At 47.4% G+C, this 22776-nt stretch overlaps 1 protein-coding gene across 2 annotated transcripts in view; it reads right to left on the bottom strand.

Moving 5' to 3' along the window:
• The window catches only part of TSNARE1 (t-SNARE domain containing 1), a 311708-nt gene that overhangs the window by 4318 nt on the left and 284614 nt on the right, over positions 1-22776 (bottom strand). The window lies entirely within an intron of this gene.

Here is a 22776-nt window from a genome sequence, read left to right on the forward strand (position 1 = left end):
TCCCCGGAGCTGAAGAACGGGGACAGCTGTGTGTAAACATGGCTTTCCCGTTCTTCACTGTGGCGGCATCATCGATCGTGTGTTCCCTGAAATAGGGAATCACAATCGATGACGCCACACCTACAGCCACACCCCCCTACAGTTAGAAACACAGATGAGGTCACACAACCCCATCAGCGCCCCCTTGTGGTTAACTCCCAAACTGCAATTGTCATTTTCACAATAAACAATGCATTTTTATAGCATTTTTTGCTGTGAAAATGACAATGGTCCCAAAAATGTGTCAAAATTGTCCAAAGTGTCCGCCATAATGTCGCAGTCACGAAAAGAAATCGCTGATCGCCGCCATTAGTAGTGTAAAAAATGCAATAAAACTTTCCCCTATTTTGTAAACGCTATAAATTTTGCGCAAACCAACCGATAAACGCTTATTGCGGTTTTTTTTATACCAAAAATAGGTAAAATAATACGTATCGGCCTAAACTGAGGAAATTTTTTTTTGATATATATATTTTTGGGGGATAATTATTATAGCAAAAAGTAAAAAATATTGCATTTTTTTCAAAATTGTCGCTCTATTTTTGTTTATAGCGCAAAAAATAAAAACCGCAGAGGTGATCAAATACCACCAAAAGAAAGCTCTATTTGTGGGGAAAAAAGGAAGCCAATTTTGTTCGGGAGCCACGTCGCACGACCGCGCAATTGTCTGTTAACGTGACGCAGTGCCGAATCGCAAAAAGGGGCAAGGTCCTTTAGCTGCATTTTGGTCCGGGTCTTAAGTGGTTAAAAGAACCTATTTAGAAAATAAAAAACGAACCTTTACAACCCCTTTAAAGCAACCCCTGTCAAGTTGCAAACAAAGCTCTCCTTGTAAAAGAATAGATTACTTCTCGCGATATCTGTGCCTTTGAACATCGCTCTATTGGAGGAAGCTTCCTCAGAAGCCTTGCGGAGAACCTGAGAATCTTACACCTCCAGGAATGTCTAATACACCCCCCCAACCCCTCCGAGCTTACTTGTTTCTCACCCCAACATCCACATCACTTTATAACACAACAGTGACCTGGAGGTGGATGGGAGGAACCACAGAGAGAGAGCAGAGGGCGACCAGGAGATCAACGATTCCAAAACAATTGGTTTCCAAGAAGACTTCAGAGGAGGATTTCTGTATAACGTATATATATATATATATATATATATATATATATATATATATATATATATATATATATATATATATATATATATACACACGATGCGGCTTTGAAGTGGTTTACCGGGGTTATGGCTTTAACCCCGGTATTTCTTTTTTCAGCCGGCTCTCACGAGCCACTGGAATAATTTCAGAAATGGCGGAAGAGGACGCCCCCCCCACCCACGGCGTTTCTCTGGCTTATGGTTTTTACCGACGTGCCCGAGAAACGATCCGTGCGGCCAGCTGTTCACAGAGGGGATAAAAGACTAGGGCCCGGATTCACAAAACACTTACGCCGACGTATCTACAGATACGCCGCGTAAGTGTAAATGTGCGCCATCGTATCTATGCGCCGTGCCCATAGAACTAGATACGCCTGAAAATAGGCTTCCTCCGACCGACGTAACTTTCCTACGCCGGTGTATCTTTGGCGCATATTTACGCTGGCCGCCTCATTGCAAATTAGGGAGATACGCCGATTCACGAACGTACTTGCGCCCGTCGCAGAGATATACGCCGTTTACGTAATGCGTACATCTGGCGTAAAGTTATTGCACATAAAGGAGGCACATCCCATCTAAAGGTATGGACCACGGAACAGCCGTCGTATTTTACGTCGTTTACGTAGTACTACGTGAATAGGGCTGGGCGTAGGTTACGTTCAGTTATTCGACGTATCTTAGGCATTCGTTCCGACGGGATTCTGAGCATGCGCACTGGGAAGCGTCTACGGGACGGCCCATCATTTGCATGGGGTCACGGTTCATTTAAATGGATCACGCCCACCTTCCACCTACTTTGAATTAGGTGGGCTTACGCCGAATAATTTACGCTAAGCTGGCGCAACGTAGGGAGCAAGTGCTTTGTGAATACTGTTCTTGCCTCTCTGTGTTACGTCGGCGTAGCGCATATGAGATGCGCTACGCCGGCAGAAAGATGCGCCGATGTATCTGAATCTGGGCCTAGATCATCTTTGATCGCTTCTATGGTCTACCAGGACCGGAGCGACATTATGATGTCACTGTTCCTGGCCAAGGTGGAAGTAAATTATTATTTTTTGATCTTTTGCTTTTAAAAGGTAAAAAGGAGAAATTTGGGGTCTTTAGACCTCAGATCTCTCCTTAAAAGAGGACCTGTCATCCTTATTTCTATTACAAGGGATGTTTACAATCCTTCTAATAGGAATAAAAGTGATAATAAAAAAATTAAATTTAAAGGACTATATATATATATATATATATATATATATATATAAAATTAAAGCACCCCATTCCTCTGTGCGCACGCGCAGAATCGAATGCATAAATGTATTCTTTTACAAGGAGAGTTTTTTTTTTAACCCGACAGGGTCACTTTAAAGCTCATCTCTAGGCAGATTTAAAATGAAACCCTATTAAATATTCCATTAAATCAGAGCCCCACCTTTTTCCCCCCCCCCGGTTTATTAAAAGTCAGCAGCTACAAGAAGTGTAGCTGCTGAATTTTAATAAAAAAGACACTTACCTGTCCCACGGTCCAGCGATGCGGCCGCCCGAAGCCTCACTCCCCCCCCCCCCCTCCTCCTCTCCACGGCGCCATCATAGCAACTGTGGGCACCCAGCCGTGACAGCTTACGGCCAGGCGCGCACTGCGCAGAAAACATATGCTGACCCTCTGAAAATTGTAGCTGACCGGCTGCCATTCTGATCCAGTATAAAAAAATTGCATAAAACATAATGGCAGCCAGGCAACTAAATATTTTCAGAAGAGCTCAGCCGTGGCGGTCTACGCGTTTCTCTCACTTTTTTTGTCTGTAGGGTGGTCCACGACCCGGCTGTGTTGACTGAAAAAAGTCTGCAGACCGACTGAACAGCATTATACATTGTTTGGCAGGTGTAACAGGTCACATATATACATCTCAGTTATGTAATCAGCTTGTTACCTGGAGTTCAGCTTTAAAGCAAATATGTGCTTGTTTGTTGAGGGCAAAAGCAACAGGTTCTCTTTAATGTCCCCTTTCCAGCAGCTCAACCAGACCTTCCTTCCTCCCTACTGTCCATGTGATCCACCGCCAAGAGCAAGGAAGGGGGAACAAGTCTATAGAAATACAGGTCTGAGGACGGTCCCTCCTGCCCACACATGACAATGATTGGGCAATCACCAAGTGCCAGTGTTGTCACATGGGGGAAGAGGGGGAAGTCACATTCCTTTGCACTCGAGACGGTTAAATGGAGCAGCCATGGGGTGAAGGTAAGTAGGTGCTGCTGGTTTAGGGGTGCATTAAAGTGACCCTGTTGGATTGCACTCTATGGACAAAGTACGGGTTTGCTTTAAGGTAAAACTGTGGCTAGGCTGTGGACATTTAATGATTTATATATGTAGTTACCATGGAGCGATTCATCCTCAAAAGTTCTGAGAAAAAATATTTTCAATGTTCTTTTTCCTTGTTAGACGGTTTTTGTTCTCCCCTCCCAGCTGGAAGACGGCAGTCTGACAGCTTTCTAATCTGTAATATAAACACAGAGCAGGAGCACGGTGAGAGGGGAGAGCAGAGTGCGGAGACCCGGACTTGTAGGTCTTCACTCAATCTGGTTTCAGGATGAATTGCGCAACAGTACCAGCAGCTACAGAGGTCACTGAGGGCTGGTCTCCAAACTTGTTAAGAAAATGTGAAAATTGGAATGTCAATCTGGTCACAGTTCTACCTTAAGGTCATCTGATTAAGCATCGTCAAACACAGGAAAGTAGTGATAAGGCGTCGTCACAACCTCAATTTGTGCATATATGAGAGCTCAGAGTCAACCTGATCTAACCTACCACGAGCCACGGCTTAAAACTGTTCACTGAATGACTAGAACAATTACCACGTTATCAATTTTATGTCACAAGTCTAGGGCTGTTTGGCCGAACTTTCACCAGCTGTGGTATCCGTTTTCTTATAGACATCAACAGGTCTGGGAATGTCAAAGTCTGGGAATTAACAGTTGACGACACTAACAATCCACATTTTAGGTTTACTCCAGAGTGCCTAAATGAAACCTTCACGATGGACTTCTGTTGCCTCAATGACATCTTCATAAAAGGACTTTTATTGTCCCTCCTACTGGGATTCTAGTGTTTCAATGACCCTTTCTCAATGAACTTCTATTTGTCCAATGACCCCCTCATAATACATTTCTATGGCTCCAACGAGACCCTTGTAGTGGCCATCTATGGCTCCAATGAGAGCCTTATAGTGGCCATCTATGGCTCCAATGAGACCCTTATAGTGGCCATCTATGGCTCCAATGAGATACTTTTACTGGGCATCTATGGCTCCAATGAGACCCTTATAGTGGACATCTATGGCTCCAATGAGACCCTTATAGTGGCCATCTATGGCTCCAATGAGATACTTTTACTGGGCATCTATGGCTCCAATGAGACCCTTATAGTGGACATCTATGGCTCCAATGAGATACTTTCAATGGACATTATGGCTCCAATGAGATCCTTATAGTGGACATCTATGGCTCCAATGAGACCCTTATAGCGGACATCTATGGCTCCAGTGAGACCCTTATAGTGGACATCTATGGCTCCAATGAGACCCTTATAGTGGCCATCTATGGCTCCAATGAGATCCTTATAGTGGGCATCTATGGCTCCAATGAGATACTTTTAATGGGCATCTATGGCTTCAATGAGACCCTTATAGTGGACATTATGGCTCCAATGAGGTACTTTTAATGGGCATCTATGGCTCCAATGAGACCCTTATAGCAGACATCTATGGCTCCAATGAGACCCTTATAGCAGACATCTATGTGCTCCAATGAGACCCTTATAGTGGGCATCTATGGCTCCAGTGACACCCTTATAGTGGGCATCTATGGCTCCAGTGACACCCTCATAGTGGGCATCTATGGCTCCAGTGACACCCTTATAGTGGACATCTTCGGCTCCACTGACAACCTCATAATGGACATCTTCGGTTCCAATGACAACTAGGGATCGACCAATATCTGTTTTTTTCGGTGCCGATATACCGATATTTTGGCCACCTCTGCTGTTGATAGCATATCATTGTTATTGTTGTCACAAGGAATGTAAACATCCCTTGTGACAGTAATAGGCATGTGACAGGTACTCTTTATGGAGAGATCGGAGGTCTATAAGACCCCAAACCCCTTCTCTGCGCTTTTAAGATGGCAGTAATCCAGGAAGAGATGTCATGACATCGCTTCCGTATTACTAGATCAGAGACCCGAACAAAGCATCGGTTGTTGAGCTGCATCGGTTATTACAATAAAGCTGACCTTCTGCTCTAAAGAACGGTACCGGGGTGATACATGCAGCTGCATGCATGACCCAGGTAAAACCCCTTGAAGCAATATAGGTCAGTTTTTCGACCGATACTTCTAAAAAAGTGAATATCGGCCGCACCGATAATCGGACGATCCCCACCTGACAACCTCACAATGGACATCTATGGCTCCAATGACACCCTTATAATGGACTTCTATGGCTCCAATGACAACCTCACAATGGACATCTATGGCTCCACCGACAACCTCACAATGGACATCTATGGCTCCACTGACAACCTCACAATGGACATCTATGGCTCCAATGACAACCTCATAATGGACTTCTATGGCTCCAATGACAACCTCACAATGGACATCTATGGCTCCAATGACAACCTCATAATGGACTTCTATGGCTCCAATGACAACCTCATAATGGACATCTATGGCTCCACTGACAACCTCATAATGGACATCTATGGCTCCAATGACACCCTTATAATGGACTTCTATGGCTCCAATGACAACCTCACAATGGACATCTATGGCTCCAATGACAACCTCATAATGGACTTCTATGGCTCCAATGACAACCTCATAATGGACATCTATGGCTCCAATGACAACCTCATAATGGACTTCTATGGCTCCAAAGACGACCTCATAATAGACATCTATGGCTCCACTGACAACCTCATAATGGACATCTATGGCTCCAATGACAACCTCACAATGGACATCTATGGCTCCAATGACAACCTCACAATGGACATCTATGGCTCCAATGACAACCTCATAATGGACATCTATGGCTCCAAAGACAACCTCATAATGGACATCTATGGCTCCAAAGACAACCTCATAATAGACATCTATAACTCCAAAGACAACCTCATAATGGACATCTATGGCTCCAATGACGACCTCACAATGGATTTCTATGGCTCCAATGACAACCTCATAATGGACATCTATGGCTCCAAAGACAACCTCATAATGGACATCTATGGCTCCAATGACAACCTCATAATGGACATCTATGGCTCCAATGACAACCTCACAATGGATTTCTATGGCTCCAATGACACCCTTTGTAATGATTTCTACTTTAAGGGCAAAATTCTTCTATGTGATGTCATAAAGAGTGGCCAAAAACTGAAACATATACAGTATATACACACATACACACTCACGTAATAAAATAAAAACAAATATATTTGAAAAATAAAGGAAGATTGCTACAAAAGCTGATGTTTTCTGTATACTGCAGATAACGGCTTCCTACATTTATGAACAAACAAGTAAAACACAATTAAAATCATCTTGGATTTTAAGGACGTGGATATTGTTATATTCTGGTTTATGGAACACTAATAGCGGTTTACAGCGTCTTTTACTGGACCAACGTTATTGTATTATTAATGTAAAGTCATAGCGATGGATGCATTAAGGTAGTCTGCAGAACGACCATCAAATTCATGTATCTGAAGATAATAGAAGTGGAAAAACAAGCTTGTGTTTAAACCTATAAAAATATTATTATATGCAGTATATGTATTATTATAAAAAGAACTGCTTAGAGCTATAGGGAAAAAATGGACTTCAAAGGCTCCGATGAGCCTCTCCTAATGGACACCTATGACTCCGAAGACCCCCCAATAATGGACATCTATTGCTCAAATGACCCCCTTACAATGAACTTCTGTGTCTCCCACGACCCCCTCACAATGGACTTCTATGGCTCCAGCGATCCCCCTCACAATAGACCTCTATGGCTCCAATGACACCCTTATAATGCACTTCTATGGCTCCAATGACACCCTTATAATGGACTTCTATGGCTCCAATGACACCCTTATAATGGACTGCTATGGCTCCAATGACACCCTTATAATGGACTTCATTTGCCCCCCAATAACCCCCTCAAAACAGACTTTTATGGCTCCAATAACTGCCCTACAATGGACTTCTATGGCTCCAATGACTCCCTTAAAATAGACTTCTGAGTAAGCACGTTTAGTGTGAAACATCTGCTAACCCTGTCGGTTGTGTGTCATGCTTTTTAAACTCATGGACTCATTGTGACCTCCTCACAATGAACTTCCATGGCTCCAGTGACCCCCCTCACAATGGACCTCTATGGCTCCAATGACACCCTTATAATGGACTTCTATGGTTCCAATGACACCCTTATAATACACTTCTATGGTTCCAATGACACCCTTATAATGGACTTCTATGGTTCCAATGACACCCTTATGGACTTCTATGGCTCCAGTGACTGCCTTAAAATGGACTTCTATGGCTCCAGTGACTGCCTTACAATGGACTTCTGAGTAAGCACGTTTAGTGTGAAACACATCTGCTAACCCTGTCGGTTGTGTCATGCTTTTTAAACTCATGGACGTCTAATAAAACAAACTTCTTTATTTCGGATGTGCCGCCATTCTTCCCTTTATTGCATGGATTTTGTGGTCGCGGACCAAGGCAGGCACCCTACTTTTTACTAGCAGCGTTTGAGACCTTCTACTAGCTTGGAGTGGTGTGTACCCTTTTCCTCTTTCTACAGCCGATGACCTCCTCACAATGAACTTCCATGGCTCCAGTGACCCCCCTCACAATTAACTTCCATGGCTCCAATGACCCCCTCACAATGCACTTCCATGGCTCCAATGACCCCCTCACAATGAACTTCCATGGCTCCAATGACCCCCTCACAATGAACTTCCATGGCTCCAATGACCCCCTCACAATGAACTTCCATGGCTCCAATGACCCCCTCACAATGAACTTCCATGGCTCCAATGACCCCCTCACAATGCACTTCCATGGCTCCAATGACCCCCTCACAATGCACTTCCATGGCTCCAATGACCCCCTCACAATGAACTTCCATGGCTCCAATGACCCCCTCACAATGCACTTCCATGGCTCCAATGACCCCCTCACAATCCACTTCCATGGCTCCAATGACCCCCTCACAATGAACTTCCATGGCTCCAATGACCCCCTCACAATGCACTTCCATGGCTCCAATGACCCCCTCACAATGCACTTCTATGGCTCCAATGACCGCTCATAATGAACTTCCATGGCTCCAATGACCCCCTCACAATGCACTTCCATGGCTCCAATGACCCCCTCACAATGCACTTCCATGGCTCCAATGACCCCCTCACAATGAACTTCCATGGCTCCAATGACCCCCTCACAATGCACTTCCATGGCTCCAATGACCCCCTCACAATGAACTTCCATGGCTCCAATGACCCCCTCACAATGAACTTCCATGGCTCCAATGACCCCCTCACAATGAACTTCCATGGCTCCAATGACCCCCTCACAATGAACTTCCATGGCTCCAATGACCCCCTCACAATGCACTTCCATGGCTCCAATGACCCCCCTCACAATGAACTTCCATGGCTCCAATGACCCCCTCACAATGAACTTCCATGGCTCCAATGACCCCCTCACAATGAACTTCCATGGCTCCAATGACCCCCTCACAATGAACTTCTATGGCTCCAATGACCCCCTCACAATGAACTTCCATGGCTCCAATAACCCCCTCATAATGAACTTTTTTTTGGTTCCAATGACCCCCTCACAATGGACCTCTATGGCTCTAATGACCCCCCCCCCCGTGTGGGGAAGGATTAGTCTGTTGGGTTTTTTATTCTTGTCCATGTCTCTGCTGGGGATAATTTGCCTCACCCCCTGGTACCAGTGCCATTAAAAGTGGGAGAAACTCTCACTGAATACTGCGAGGAGAAATCTCACCTTTGGAAGACGTCCCTGGTGTGGGTGACCACATAGGAGGACTTCCTATCACCTCTTGCTCTAGTGACAACTACCAATGGTCACAGTTCCCCTTACTCACATCTGCCACTAGAGCAGGAAGCTAGAGGCAATCTCCCTATAAAGAATCTGCACAATAAAAACTGAAATCCAGGCAAGCAGTTCCGTACACAGATGTATTACATACATGGCAGCAGTTTTACCTGCCAAAGGCTTTGCATTTCCGTCCATCCAGTCCCGAGATATAAATCGTTCTGCTACGTAGCACAGACTCAGAGGCGGCTCTAGGCTTTGTGAGGCCTTAGGCAAAACTTGACATGGAACCCCACTCCCGCCCATAATGGGGAAAAAAAAAATGGACAAGAGCCTCTTCCCCACAACCCTGGCCGGAGGTTGTGGGGGTTTGTGGGCAGGGGGCTTATCGGAATCTGGAAGCCCCCTTTAACAAGATGACCCCTAGATCCTGCTGTTTAATAGCTAGGGGGCGGGGGCCACCCAGTGATGTCACCTGGTGAACCCGCCCCCTTGTGACGTCATTGACTGAGGGCATGCTGGGTGTCATTGATGTCACAAGGGGTGGTGTCACGATATTCACTGGTTGTTAGGGACGCTGGGCTCTCACCGCTGCCTGAGCACAGCAGCGTTAAGGTCCCCTGTCCCTCAAAACTGGAGCAATGCATTGGGCAAGTTAGGCGGCCGCGAGGCCCCTGTGAGTGCGAGGCCTTAAGCGGCCGCCTAATTTGCCTAATTAAAGAGCCGCCTCTGCACAGACTTGTCTGGCAGGGGAGGAGACCTGGTCTTGTCTCTCCCCCCCCAGCCTGTGATTGGACAGTCAACAGAGAAGGAGTGGTGTGAGGAGCAAGGTTGCCTTCTACTCTTCTCTCGCCTTCTATGTTGAACAACTGATTGGCTCCTTGTGCTAGTTCTTCCTCTCCTAGTCTGAGCTCAGCTGTACAGGGACAGCAAGAGGCCGATACCTGGTAAAATTCGGGCAGTTACATGCATTTCACCTGCCTGGAGCTCAGGTTTAAAGAAGAATATATAAAAGTGGTTTTGCATGTGTTCCACTTCAAGGATATCGCTCAATTCTCAAACCTCAAAGAAAAAAAACACAATGTGATCGAATTTATTATTCCTCCTATGGCGGTGATTAGAAGGTTGCTCAAAAAGATCAATATACATATATAACTGTCACTCATGGCAACCACAATAATATTTCATCCTTCACAGGGCCAGGAACCTCACCACCTTGGTTACCCCTCCTCTGACTGGACCCGCCCATATACGTGGCAGGGTGAAGGTTGGTCGTGAAAATCAGGAGCTGGTGGGCTGGGCTTCTGATCACGTGATTATTGTGCCGCCCAATCGCAGTGATCACAAATTTGTGGCGGGTGGCGCCGCTAATAATTGAGAAGAATAAAAAATATCGTACAATCCCATATACCCAATTCTATACCCACAGTTGATCCAGAGGAAGGCAAAAAAAACCAAAAAAACAGCAGAGCATGAGATCCAATTTGCTACGGCAGGGAAAAAAAATTCCTTCCTGATCCCCCGAGAGGCAATCGGATTTACCCTGGATCAACTTTACCTATAAAAGTCAGTACTCAGTTATATTCTGTACATTTAGGAAAGTATCCAGGTCCTTCTTATAGCAATCTACTGATCTGTCCAGATCCACCTCTGGAGGGAGTCTGTTCCACATTTTCACACCTCTTACTGTGAAGAAACCTTTCCGTATTTGGAGGTGAAATTCTTCTGTCTGTAACGCCACACAGTAGTGCGAGGCTTTCTCCCTGGTGTGGAGTGTAGTGCTCGTCCCCCTCCCTTGGACTACAGGAGAGTCAGGACACTCTCTGCGTTGCAGATAGAGAAAGGAGCTGTGTGTTAGAGAGCGTCCTGACTCTCCTGTAGTCCAAGGGAGGGAGCAATCACAGTAGAGGCAGGGCTCTACTTCCTCATTTTAGAGCCGCCGCCTTAACTGGTCAGATGCTGATAGAGGAGGAGGAGGAGGAGGAGGAGGAGGAGGAGAAGGAGGAGGAGGAGGAGGAGAAGGAGAAGGAGGAGGAGGAGAAGGAGGAGGAGGAGAAGGAGGAGGAGGAGGAGGAGAAGGAGGAGGAGGAGGAGGAGGAGGAGGAGGAGAAGGAGGAGGAGGAGGAGGAGGAGGAGGAGGAGGAGGAGGAGGAGGAGGAGGGAGGAGGATGAGGAGGTACAGATCCACAGAGAGGATGAACCAGGGACATCATTCCACTGTATGGACTCAGGTACAGCTTTCTCTCCAGCAAGGAGAACAGTGATCAGTACAGAAGTCACAGGAAATTTCACCACTTACAGACCCAGCCTTTTTCTGACACTTGTCAGAACGTTTTGCTAGAAACCGTGATCGCTCCCCGGAGCTGAAGAACGAGGACAGCTGTATGTAAACACACCTTCCCCGTTCTTCACAGTGGCAGTGTCACTGATCGTCTGTTCCCTGATATAGGGAAAGACGATCAGTGAAGTCACACGTCCAGCCCCGCCCCCCTACAGTTAGAAACACATACGAGGTCACACTTAACCACTACAGCGCCCCCTAGTGGTTAACTCCCAAACTGCAATTGTCATTTTCACAGTAAACAATGCATTTTTATTGCAATTTTTGCTGTGAAAATGACAATGGTCCCACAAATGTGTCCGATGTGTCCACCATGTCATCGCAGTCACGAAAAAAATCGCTGACCGCCGACATTAGTAGTAAAAACAAATTAATAAAAATGCCATAAAACTATCCCCTATTTTGTAAACACTATAAATTTTGCGCAAACCAATCCATATACCCTTTTTGCGATTTTTTTTACCAAAAATATGTAGAAGAATACGTATCGGCCTAAACTGGGGGGGAAACATTTTTTTTTTATATATTTTTTGGTGATATTTATTATAGCAAAAAGTAAAAAATATTGATTTTTTTTCATAATTATCGCTCTATTTTTGTTTATAGCGCAAAAAAAAAAAGGTGATCAAATGGCACCAAAAGAAATCTCTATTTGTGGGGACAAAAAGACGCCAATTATGTTTTGGAGCCACGTCGCACGACCGCGCAATTGTCAGTTAAAGCGACGCCGTGCCGATTCGCAAAAAGGGGCAACGTCCTTTACCTGCATAATGGTCCGGGGCTTAAGTGGTTAAAAATCTCCATAGACGATGCTTTAAAATGACCAGTATAGAGTTACAGAGAAGCTCTAGCGATGGAATTATTGCTCTCGCTCTGATGTTCACGGTGATACCTCACGTGCGGTGCGAACATATGTGGGCCTACGTATTGGTTTTACTGCCGTGTTTGAGCGCTTTAAACAATTGCATTTATTATAGAAAAACATTTTTATTTTACACCGTCTATTGAAAAACAAAACAACAATTTTTTATATATATATACACATAATTCTGATCACTTTTATTGCTATCACAAGGAATGTAAACATCCCTTGCAATAATACAGCCTGACAGGTCCAGGTTTATGGAGAGATCTGGGGTATAAAAGACCCCAAATCTCGCCTTTACCCTTAAAGCGGAGTTCCACCAAATATTTTTTTTTTTTTTTTAAAGTCAGCAGCTACAAATACTGCAGCTGCTGACTTTTAAAATAAGGACACTTACCTGTCCAGGGCGTCCGCGATGTCGGCACCCCGAAGCCGATCAACCGCTTGGCTCTCGGGTGCCACCATCTTCGATAAGGGAATCAGGAAGTAAAGCCTTGTGGCTTCACTTCCTGGTTCCCTACTGCGCATGCGCGACTCGCACTGCGTGATTCCAGAAATTCCCTTTTTTTGGGTGGAACTCCGCTTTAAAATCAAAAGATAAAGAAAAAAAAAAAAAAACATATTTCGCTTTAAGACTAAAAAAAAACACGTTTACATGGCCCGAGAACCAAAAGTGATGTCGCTCAGGTCCTCCAAGGGCATAGAGATGAGCGGTAGCCATCATACTATCTCTAGGGTGTCCTGATACCACTTTTTTAAGATTGAGTACAAGTACCAATACTTTTTTTCAAGTACTCGCCGATACCGATTACCGATACTTTTTTTAAATGTCAAGTGACAGTTTCTCAAAGCACAATAGAGATTAGGTGGCACTGATCTGCAGCACCGATAGATGGTTGGCACTGGCAGAGGGCACTGACGGCTGGCTGGCACTGGCAGAGGGCACTGACGGCTGGCTGGCACTGGCAGAGGGCACTGACGGCTGGCTGGCACTGGCAGAGGGCACTGACGGCTGGCTGGCACTGCCAGAGGGCACTGACGGCCGGGGGGAAATTGATTGGTGAAATTTATGGGCAATGATGGGCAGGCACTAAAATGTCATGTGACAGTTTCTCAAAGCACAATAGAGATTAGGTGGCACTGATCTGCAGCACTGATAGATGGCTGGCGGGCACTGACAGGTGACATTTATGGGCACTGATGGGCAGGCACTAAAATGTCATTAGGGAAGGCAGCCTGCAACGCCCATCGTGGTACTCCTTGCACTTGGCCGCATAAAAGCAGCAGAGGCCATCTTGTTACACCCAACCCAAACTATATGGGCTGGGTGTAACAAGATTTCCGCTGCTGGCATACTGTGGCCGGGTGCAGGGTGTACCAAGATGGGCGTCTCCGACGGCAACACGGAGCGTCAGTTCTGCGACCGAATGTGACGGCGCCGGTCGCCAATCCCAAATGATGATGCGGCTGCGCCCTGAACTCTGCACTCCCTGCCAGCTTAATTCCTTCAGGACTCGCTCAAAGCTTCACCCGCTGACCCATTCCAGGTATTGGCTAAGGCAGGGGTCTCCAAACTTTTCAAACAAAGGGTCAGTCTACCGTTCTTCAGACTTTAGGGGGGCCGGATTGTGGCCAGCAGGGGTAGAAAATGTCCCGAGCCCAGCATCAGTGAGAATAAATATGGCCTCAGGGTTGGTGGTCAGTAGGAGGAGTAGTGCCCTATTGCTGGTATTAGTAGGAGGAATAGAATTCCATCATTGGTATCAGTGGAAAACATAATGCCCCATTGCTGGCGTCAGTGGGGGAAATAGTGCCCCTCGGGCCGGATAAAGTCTAGCAAAGGGCCACATCTGGCCCTCGGACCCCAGTTTGGAGACCCCTGGGCTAAGGCATCTAGAGCATTTATGCGAGTCCAAGTACTCGTGCAAATGCTCGGTATTGGTCCCGACAATAGTATCGGGACAACCCTACTTATCTCTATGGGAAAAGACCGATGATGCTGGATGGTTCCCGAGCTAAATGATTGGTGAGGGAATAGGGAGGGGGCGGGGCTGGTGGCCACCTCCCCCGCGCCAAATCTGAAAGCCGGCTGCCTAAGGGAAAAGAAAATAGCGGAGTTATGGCATCTAGCTGCAGCCATAACTCATGACAGAAATTCCTAGTTGGGCGCTCGGCAAGTGGTTAACCTCTTTCCCACCGGGCTTGTTTTTCAGATTTGGCATTTACGAGACTAAAACAGGTTTTTTTGCTAGAAAATTACTTAAAACCCCCAAACATTAAATATATTTTTTTCTAACACCCTAGAGAATAAAATGGCAGTCATTGCAATACTTTTTGTCACACCGTATTTGCGCAGCGGTCTTACAAGCGCACTTTTTTTTGGAAAAAAATCACTTTTTTGAATTAAAAAATAAGACAATAAATTTTGCCCAAATTTTTTATATATTGTGAAAGATAATGTTACGCCGAGTAAAATGATACCCAACATGTCACGCTTAAAAATTGAGCCCGCTCGTGGTAGGACGTCAAACTTTTACCCTTAAAAATCTCGATAGGCGACGTTTAAGAAATTCTACAGGTTGCATTTTTTGAGTTACAGAGGAGGTCTAGGGCTAGAATTATTGCTCTCGCTCTAACGATCGCGGCGATACCTCACTTGTTTTCTTATTCATTTTTATTTAGTTAATAATTTTTTACACTGAAATAATAAAAAATTGATCACTTTTCTTCCTATTACAAGGAATGTAAACATCCCTTGTAATAGAAAAAAGCATGACAGGTCCTCTTAAATATAAGATCTGGGGTCAAAAAGACGTTACATCTCATATTTACACTAAAATGCAAGAAAAAAAAAAAAAAAAAAAATGAAACTAATTTTTTCAAATGACAAAAAAAAAAAATGTTTCTTTAAGACGCTGGGCGGGACTGACGTTTTGACGTCACTTCCGCCCAGCAGAGCTATGGGGACGGGTGAAGGAAATTTTTCTTTCACTCGCAACCCCAGTCAGCAGCCTATCGCACCCGATCGCCTCCGCTGCTACCGACGGCTCCGGTAAGCGGCGGAGGGCGCGGGAGAGCGGCGGCCCTCTCCCGCCACCGATAACCGCGATCTCGCTGCGAATCCCCCGCGGAGACCGCCGTTATCGTGTACACCACCGCCCACTGAAGAGATGGATACCTCGGTTGTGGCAGCAGCTGCTGCCGTTACCGAGATATCCATCTTTAAAAACAGGACGTCTTTTGGACATGGGGTGGTGGTCAAGAGGTTAAATCTCCTGAGACGAGCGGTCGGAGGAAGCAGTGCCTCAGATGATCTCACACTGCAGATATACAGCGGAGTGCCTAGGCACCCTCTCATCCTAGAACGTATCCTGATATTTTTTCAGGAGGAAATCATACACAGAATGCCATCTTTTTTCTTTGCTTGGACACAATTTGCATCTCCAAATGTTTTCTATAAGATAGCAAATTTTCACTTGTGAGTTCAGCTTCACTTTAATCCCTCGATTTACAGATCGCTGCTGGTAGCGCTTCAAATCGATCTCACTTCTAACGAGAACCAAAAAAAAATAAAGCATGTAGCCAGCAAAATGTCAAGAAATCCTCCAACTTTCCGCACACGGCGGCACATCCTTCCGTAACGGCATCTGAGGCTTGGCTGTGGTCTGACGCCGACTTGGGAAACTACAATCATTCACGTGAACTAAAATTTGCACGTCAAAACATTTAGAATTAGAAGAATAATTCTTCCTACAGTCCGCGAGACGCAAGCAGAATTACATCGAACATGGCGCCCGTTATGGCGCAGGTGTGCGAGAGACTCGGCGGAAGCCTTGCCAACGGGATTCTCACAGAAATAAAAAGAAGACTTGAAGGCAGTGACCTTTGTAGACGTGGCGTGTGGATAAACTCTACAGACAGGAGATGAAGGAAGCAGATGGCGTGTCTCCAGGAGAGGAGCTCATGTTTAATGCACAAAGTGAAGACTTCCAGGTAAGTCCTTTTATCTCCCCTGCTACGCCACTTAACACCGAGATATGCTAATTGCAAGATACTTTTCCCATGTTAATGAATTTTAATTATCTTTCATTCAGATGATCTGAGCGCTCTAATAAAAGACGGGAACATCTGCAGCTGCCGGTATCATCAAGTCAGAGATGGCTCAACTCTGGAAATGTGTAACATGAATAAATTAGATTTTTACTGAGGCCTTTAATAAAAAAATTGCGGTGGCCACATATGTATTGATCATCGAATCGATCATTCCACCTGACTAAACTGAAAGTAAATGGCTACCTCTAGACAGGGGGATGGTGAACGGCATAAATGGACTGCCTAATGACACTCTTCGCAGACTGCCCCCCCCCCCCCCAAAAGAATAAGAACTGGCTGAAATGTTAATAAACTTTCCCCCACCCTCTCCAGAACTGCCCCACCCTGGTGTGGAAGGCGGATCCTCTCCTCCATCACAAGTGAGTCGTCATTCCTGGGAAGAACAGGTCATCTATGAAGGGCTGAGACTCCATGCCAGGTGAATATGCAGAGGCTGCACCAAAAGGAATACAAAGTTGGCAGAACTTTCTTACATAAGTTGTTCAAATTTTACATGTTATGTAACTTCCTCTCCAGTGACTCCCTCTCCCTCCCCAGTGACCCTCTCCAGTAACTCCCTCTCCCTCCCCAGTGACCCTCTCCAGTAACTCCCTCTTCCTCCCCAGTGACTCTCTCCAGTAACTCCCTCTTCCTCCCCAGTGACCCTCTCCAGTAACTCCCTCTCCCTCCCCAGTGACCCTCTCCAGTAACTCCCTCTCCCTCCCCAGTGACCCTCTCCAGTAACTCCCTCTCCCTCCCCAGTGACCCTCTCCAGTAACTCCCTCTTCCTCCCCAGTGACCCTCTCCAGTAACTCCCTCTCCCTCCCCAGTGACCCTCTCCAGTAACTCCCTCTCCCTCCCCAGTGACCCTCTCCAGTAACTCCCTCTTCCTCCCCAGTGACCCTCTCCAGTAACTCCCTCTTCCTCCCCAGTTACCCTCTCCAGTGACTCCCTCTTCCTCTCCAGTGACCCTCTCCAGTGACTCCCTCTTCCTCTCCAGTGACTCCCTCTTCCTCTCCAGTGACTCCCTCTTCCTCTCCAGTGACTCCCTCTTCCTCTCCAGTGACTCCCTCTTCCTCTCCAGTGACTCCCTCTTCCTCTCCAGTGACTCCCTCTCCCTCCCCAGTGACCCTCTCCAGTAACTCCCTCTTCCTCTCCAGTAACTCCCTCCCCCTCTCCAGTGACTCACTCTTCCTCTCCAGTAACTCACTCTTCCTCTCCAGTAACTCCCTCTTCCTCTCCAGTAACTCCCTCTTCCTCTCCAGTAACTCCCTCTTCCTCTCCAGTAACTCACTCTTCCTCTCCAGTAACTCCCTCTTCCTCTCCAGTAACTCCCTCTTCCTCTCCAGTAACTCCCTCTTCCTCTCCAGTAACTCCCTCTTCCTCTCCAGTAACTCCCCCCCCCTCTCCAGTAACTCACTCTCCCTCCCCAGTGACCCTCTCCAGTAACTCCCTCTTCCTCTCCAGTAACTCACTCTTCCTCTCCAGTAACTCCCTCTTCCTCCCCAGTAACTCCCTCTTCCTCTCCAGTAACTCCCTCTTCCTCCCCAGTAACTCCCTCCCCCTCTCCAGTGACTCACTCTTCCTCTCCAGTGACTCACTCTTCCTCTCCAGTGACTCACTCTTCCTCTCCAGTGACTCCCTCTTCCTCTCCAGTGACTCCCTCTTCCTCTCCAGTAACTCCCTCTTCCTCTCCAGTAACTCCCTCTTCCTCTCCAGTAACTCCCTCTTCCTCTCCAGTAACTCCCTCTTCCTCTCCAGTAACTCCCTCTTCCTCCCCAGTAACTCCCTCTTCCTCTCCAGTAACTCCCTCTTCCTCTCCAGTGACTCACTCTTCCTCTCCAGTAACTCCCTCCCCCTCTCCAGTAACTCCCTCCCCCTCTCCAGTAACTCCCTCCCCCTCTCCAGTGACTCACTCTTCCTCTCCAGTAACTCCCTCTTCCTCTCCAGTAACTCACTCTCCCTCTCCAGTAACTCCCTCTTCCTCCCCAGTAACTCCCTCTTCCTCCCCAGTAACTCCCTCCCCCTCTCCAGTGACTCACTCTTCCTCTCCAGTAACTCCCTCCCCCTCTCCAGTAACTCCCTCCCCCTCTCCAGTGACTCACTCTTCCTCTCCAGTGACTCACTCTTCCTCTCCAGTGACTCACTCTTCCTCTCCAGTGACTCCCTCTTCCTCTCCAGTGACTCCCTCTTCCTCTCCAGTAACTCCCTCTTCCTCTCCAGTAACTCCCTCTTCCTCTCCAGTAACTCCCTCTTCCTCTCCAGTAACTCCCTCTTCCTCTCCAGTAACTCCCTCTTCCTCTCCAGTAACTCCCCCCCCCTCTCCAGTAACTCACTCTCCCTCCCCAGTGACCCTCTCCAGTAACTCCCTCTTCCTCTCCAGTAACTCACTCTTCCTCTCCAGTAACTCCCTCTTCCTCCCCAGTAACTCCCTCTTCCTCCCCAGTAACTCCCTCTTCCTCCCCAGTAACTCCCTCTTCCTCCCCAGTAACTCCCTCTTCCTCTCCAGTAACTCCCTCTTCCTCCCCAGTAACTCCCTCTTCCTCCCCAGTAACTCCCTCTTCCTCCCCAGTAACTCCCTCTTACTCTCCAGTAACTCCCTCTTCCTCCCCAGTAACTCCCTCTTCCTCCCCAGTAACTCCCTCTTCCTCCCCAGTAACTCCCTCTTCCTCTCCAGTAACTCCCTCTTCCTCTCCAGTAACTCCCTCTTCCTCTCCAGTAACTCCCTCCCCCCTCTCCAGTGACTCACTCTTCCTCTCCAGTAACTCCCTCTTCCTCTCCAGTAACTCACTCTCCCTCTCCAGTAACTCCCTCTTCCTCCCCAGTAACTCCCTCTTCCTCCCCAGTAACTCCCTCTTCCTCCCCAGTAACTCCCTCTTCCTCCCCAGTGACTCACTCTTCCTCCCCAGTGACTCCCTCTTCCTCTCCAGTAACTCCCTCCCCCTCTCCATTGACTCACTCTTCCTCTCCAGTAACTCCCTCCCCCTCTCCAGTGACTCACTCTTCCTCTCCAGTGACTCACTCTTCCTCTCCAGTGACTCACTCTTCCTCTCCAGTAACTCCCTCCCCCTCTCCAGTAACTCCCTCCCCCTCTCCAGTGACTCACTCTTCCTCTCCAGTAACTCCCTCCCCCTCTCCAGTGACTCACTCTTCCTCTCCAGTAACTCCCTCCCCCTCTCCAGTGACTCACTCTTCCTCTCCAGTGACTCACTCTTCCTCTCCAGTAACTCCCTCTTCCTCCCCAGTAACTCCCTCTTCCTCCCCAGTAACTCCCTCTTTCTCCCCAGTAACTCCCTCTTCCTCCCCAGTAACTCCCTCTTCCTCTCCAGTAACTCCCTCCCGCTCTCCAGTAACTCCCTCCCCCTCTCCAGTAACTCCCTCCCCCTCTCCAGTAACTCCCTCCCCCTCTCCAGTGACTCACGCTTCCTCCCCAGTAACTCCCTCTTCCTCCCCAGTAACTCCCTCTTCCTCTCCAGCAACCCTCCCTTCCTCTCCAGTAACTCCCCCTTCCTCTCCAGTAACTCCCTCTTCCTCTCCAGTAACTCCCTCTTCCTCTCCAGTAACTCCCTCTTCCTCTCCAGTAACTCCCTCTTCCTCTCCAGTAACTCCCTCTTCCTCTCCAGTAACTCCCTCTTCCTCTCCAGTAACTCCCTCCCCCTCTCCAGTAACTCCCTCTTCCTCTCCAGTAACTCCCTCCCCCTCTCCAGTAACTCCCTCTTCCTCTCCAGTAACTCCCTCCCCCTCTCCAGTAACTCCCTCTTCCTCTCCAGTAACTCCCTCTTCCTCTCCAGTAACTCCCTCTTCCTCTCCAGTAACTCCCTCTTCCTCTCCAGTAACTCCCTCTTCCTCTCCAGTAACTCCCTCTTCCTCTCCAGTAACTCCCTCTTCCTCTCCAGTAACTCCCTCTTCCTCTCCAGTGACTCACTCTTCCTCTCCAGTGACTCCCTCTTCCTCCCCAGTAACTCCCTCTTCCTCTCCAGTAACTCCCTCTTCCTCTCCAGTGACTCACTCTTCCTCTCCAGTGACTCCCTCTTCCTCCCCAGTAACTCCCTCTTCCTCTCCAGTAACTCCCTCTTCCTCCCCAGTAACTCCCTCTTTCTCCCCAGTAACTCCCTCTTCCTCCCCAGTAACTCCCTCTTCCTCTCCAGTAACTCCCTCCCGCTCTCCAGTAACTCCCTCCCCCTCTCCAGTAACTCCCTCCCCCTCTCCAGTAACTCCCTCCCCCTCTCCAGTGACTCACACTTCCTCCCCAGTAACTCCCTCTTCCTCCCCAGTAACTCCCTCTTCCTCTCCAGCAACCCTCCCTTCCTCTCCAGTAACTCCCCCTTCCTCTCCAGTAACTCCCTCTTCCTCTCCAGTAACTCCCTCTTCCTCTCCAGTAACTCCCTCTTCCTCTCCAGTAACTCCCTCTTCCTCTCCAGTAACTCCCTCTTCCTCTCCAGTAACTCCCTCTTCCTCTCCAGTAACTCCCTCTTCCTCTCCAGTAACTCCCTCCCCCTCTCCAGTAACTCCCTCTTCCTCTCCAGTAACTCCCTCCCCCTCTCCAGTAACTCCCTCTTCCTCTCCAGTAACTCCCTCCCCCTCTCCAGTAACTCCCTCTTCCTCTCCAGTAACTCCCTCTTCCTCTCCAGTAACTCCCTCTTCCTCTCCAGTAACTCCCTCTTCCTCTCCAGTAACTCCCTCTTCCTCTCCAGTAACTCCCTCTTCCTCTCCAGTAACTCCCTCTTCCTCTCCAGTGACTCACTCTTCCTCTCCAGTGACTCCCTCTTCCTCCCCAGTAACTCCCTCTTCCTCTCCAGTAACTCCCTCTTCCTCTCCAGTGACTCACTCTTCCTCTCCAGTGACTCCCTCTTCCTCCCCAGTAACTCCCTCTTCCTCTCCAGTAACTCCCTCTCCCTCTCCAGTAACTCCCTCTCCCTCTCCAGTAACTCCCTCTTCCTCTCCAGTGACTCACTCTTCCTCTCCAGTGACCCTCTTGCAGATTAATAATAGATTCCAAGCAGAAGCAACATTTCATTAACTGAGTTCTTGATGAAGGAGGGGTGCAAGCTGTCCGACATCCACAGAATGTCTACAGAGATGACACCATTGATAAGAGTCACCAACAATAAGGAATTGGATCTTCTCAACAGTATCATCTCTGTAAACATTCTGTAGCTCTCCTTCATCAAGAACCCAATGGGTTCTTGATGAAAGAGAAGAGAAGAGAAAAGAAGAAGAAAGAGAAAAGAAGAAGAAAGAGAAAAGAAGAAGAAAGAGAAAAGAAGAAAGAAGAAGAAGAAAAAGGAAGAGTCACTACAGAGGAAGAGTCACTATAGAGAGAGAGTCACTATAGAGAGAGAGTCAATACAGACTCGGAATTGATACTATAGAGGAAGAGTCACTATAGAGGAAGAGTCACTATAGAGGAAGAGTCACTATAGAGGAAGAGTCACTATAGAGGAAGAGTCACTACAGAGGGAGAGTCACTACAGAGGGAGAGTCACTACAGAGGGAGAGTCACTACAGAGGGAGAGTCACTACAGAGGGAGAGTCACTATAGACTCGGAATTGATACTATAGAGGAAGAGTTACTATAGAGGGAGAGTCACTGTAGAGGGAGAGTCACTGTAGAGGAAGAGTCACTGTAGAGGAAGAGTCACTGTAGAGGAAGAGTCACTGTAGAGGGAGAGTCACTACAGAGGAAGAGTCACTATAGAGGGAGAGTCACTATAGAGGGAGAGTCACTATAGAGGGAGAGTCACTATAGAGGGAGAGTCACTATAGAGGGAGAGTCACTATAGAGGGAGAGTCACTATAGAGGGAGAGTCACTATAGAGGGAGAGTCACTATAGAGGGAGAGTCACTATAGAGGGAGAGTCACTATAGAGGGAGAGTCACTATAGAAGAAGAGTCACTACAGAGGAAGAGTCACTACAGAGGAAGAGTTACTACAGAGGAAGAGTCACTACAGAGGAAGAGTCACTACAGAGGAAGATAGAGGAAGAGTCACTACAGAGGAAGAGTCACTACAGAGGAAGATAGAGGAAGAGTCACTCCACCATGTGAAATTTGAATGACCCACGCCCACTTTTGCAATATTTTTGGTACCTCTCTGACAACAATGGACATCGCTCATAATTTCCAAGATTGCGGTGCCTTTGATGGAAATGTCTGAAATGATTGGCTGTGTATGTAATAC

Source organism: Rana temporaria, chromosome 5 (genome assembly GCF_905171775.1).
Source record: "Rana temporaria chromosome 5, aRanTem1.1, whole genome shotgun sequence".
NCBI classification, from domain to species: Eukaryota; Metazoa; Chordata; class Amphibia; order Anura; family Ranidae; genus Rana; species Rana temporaria.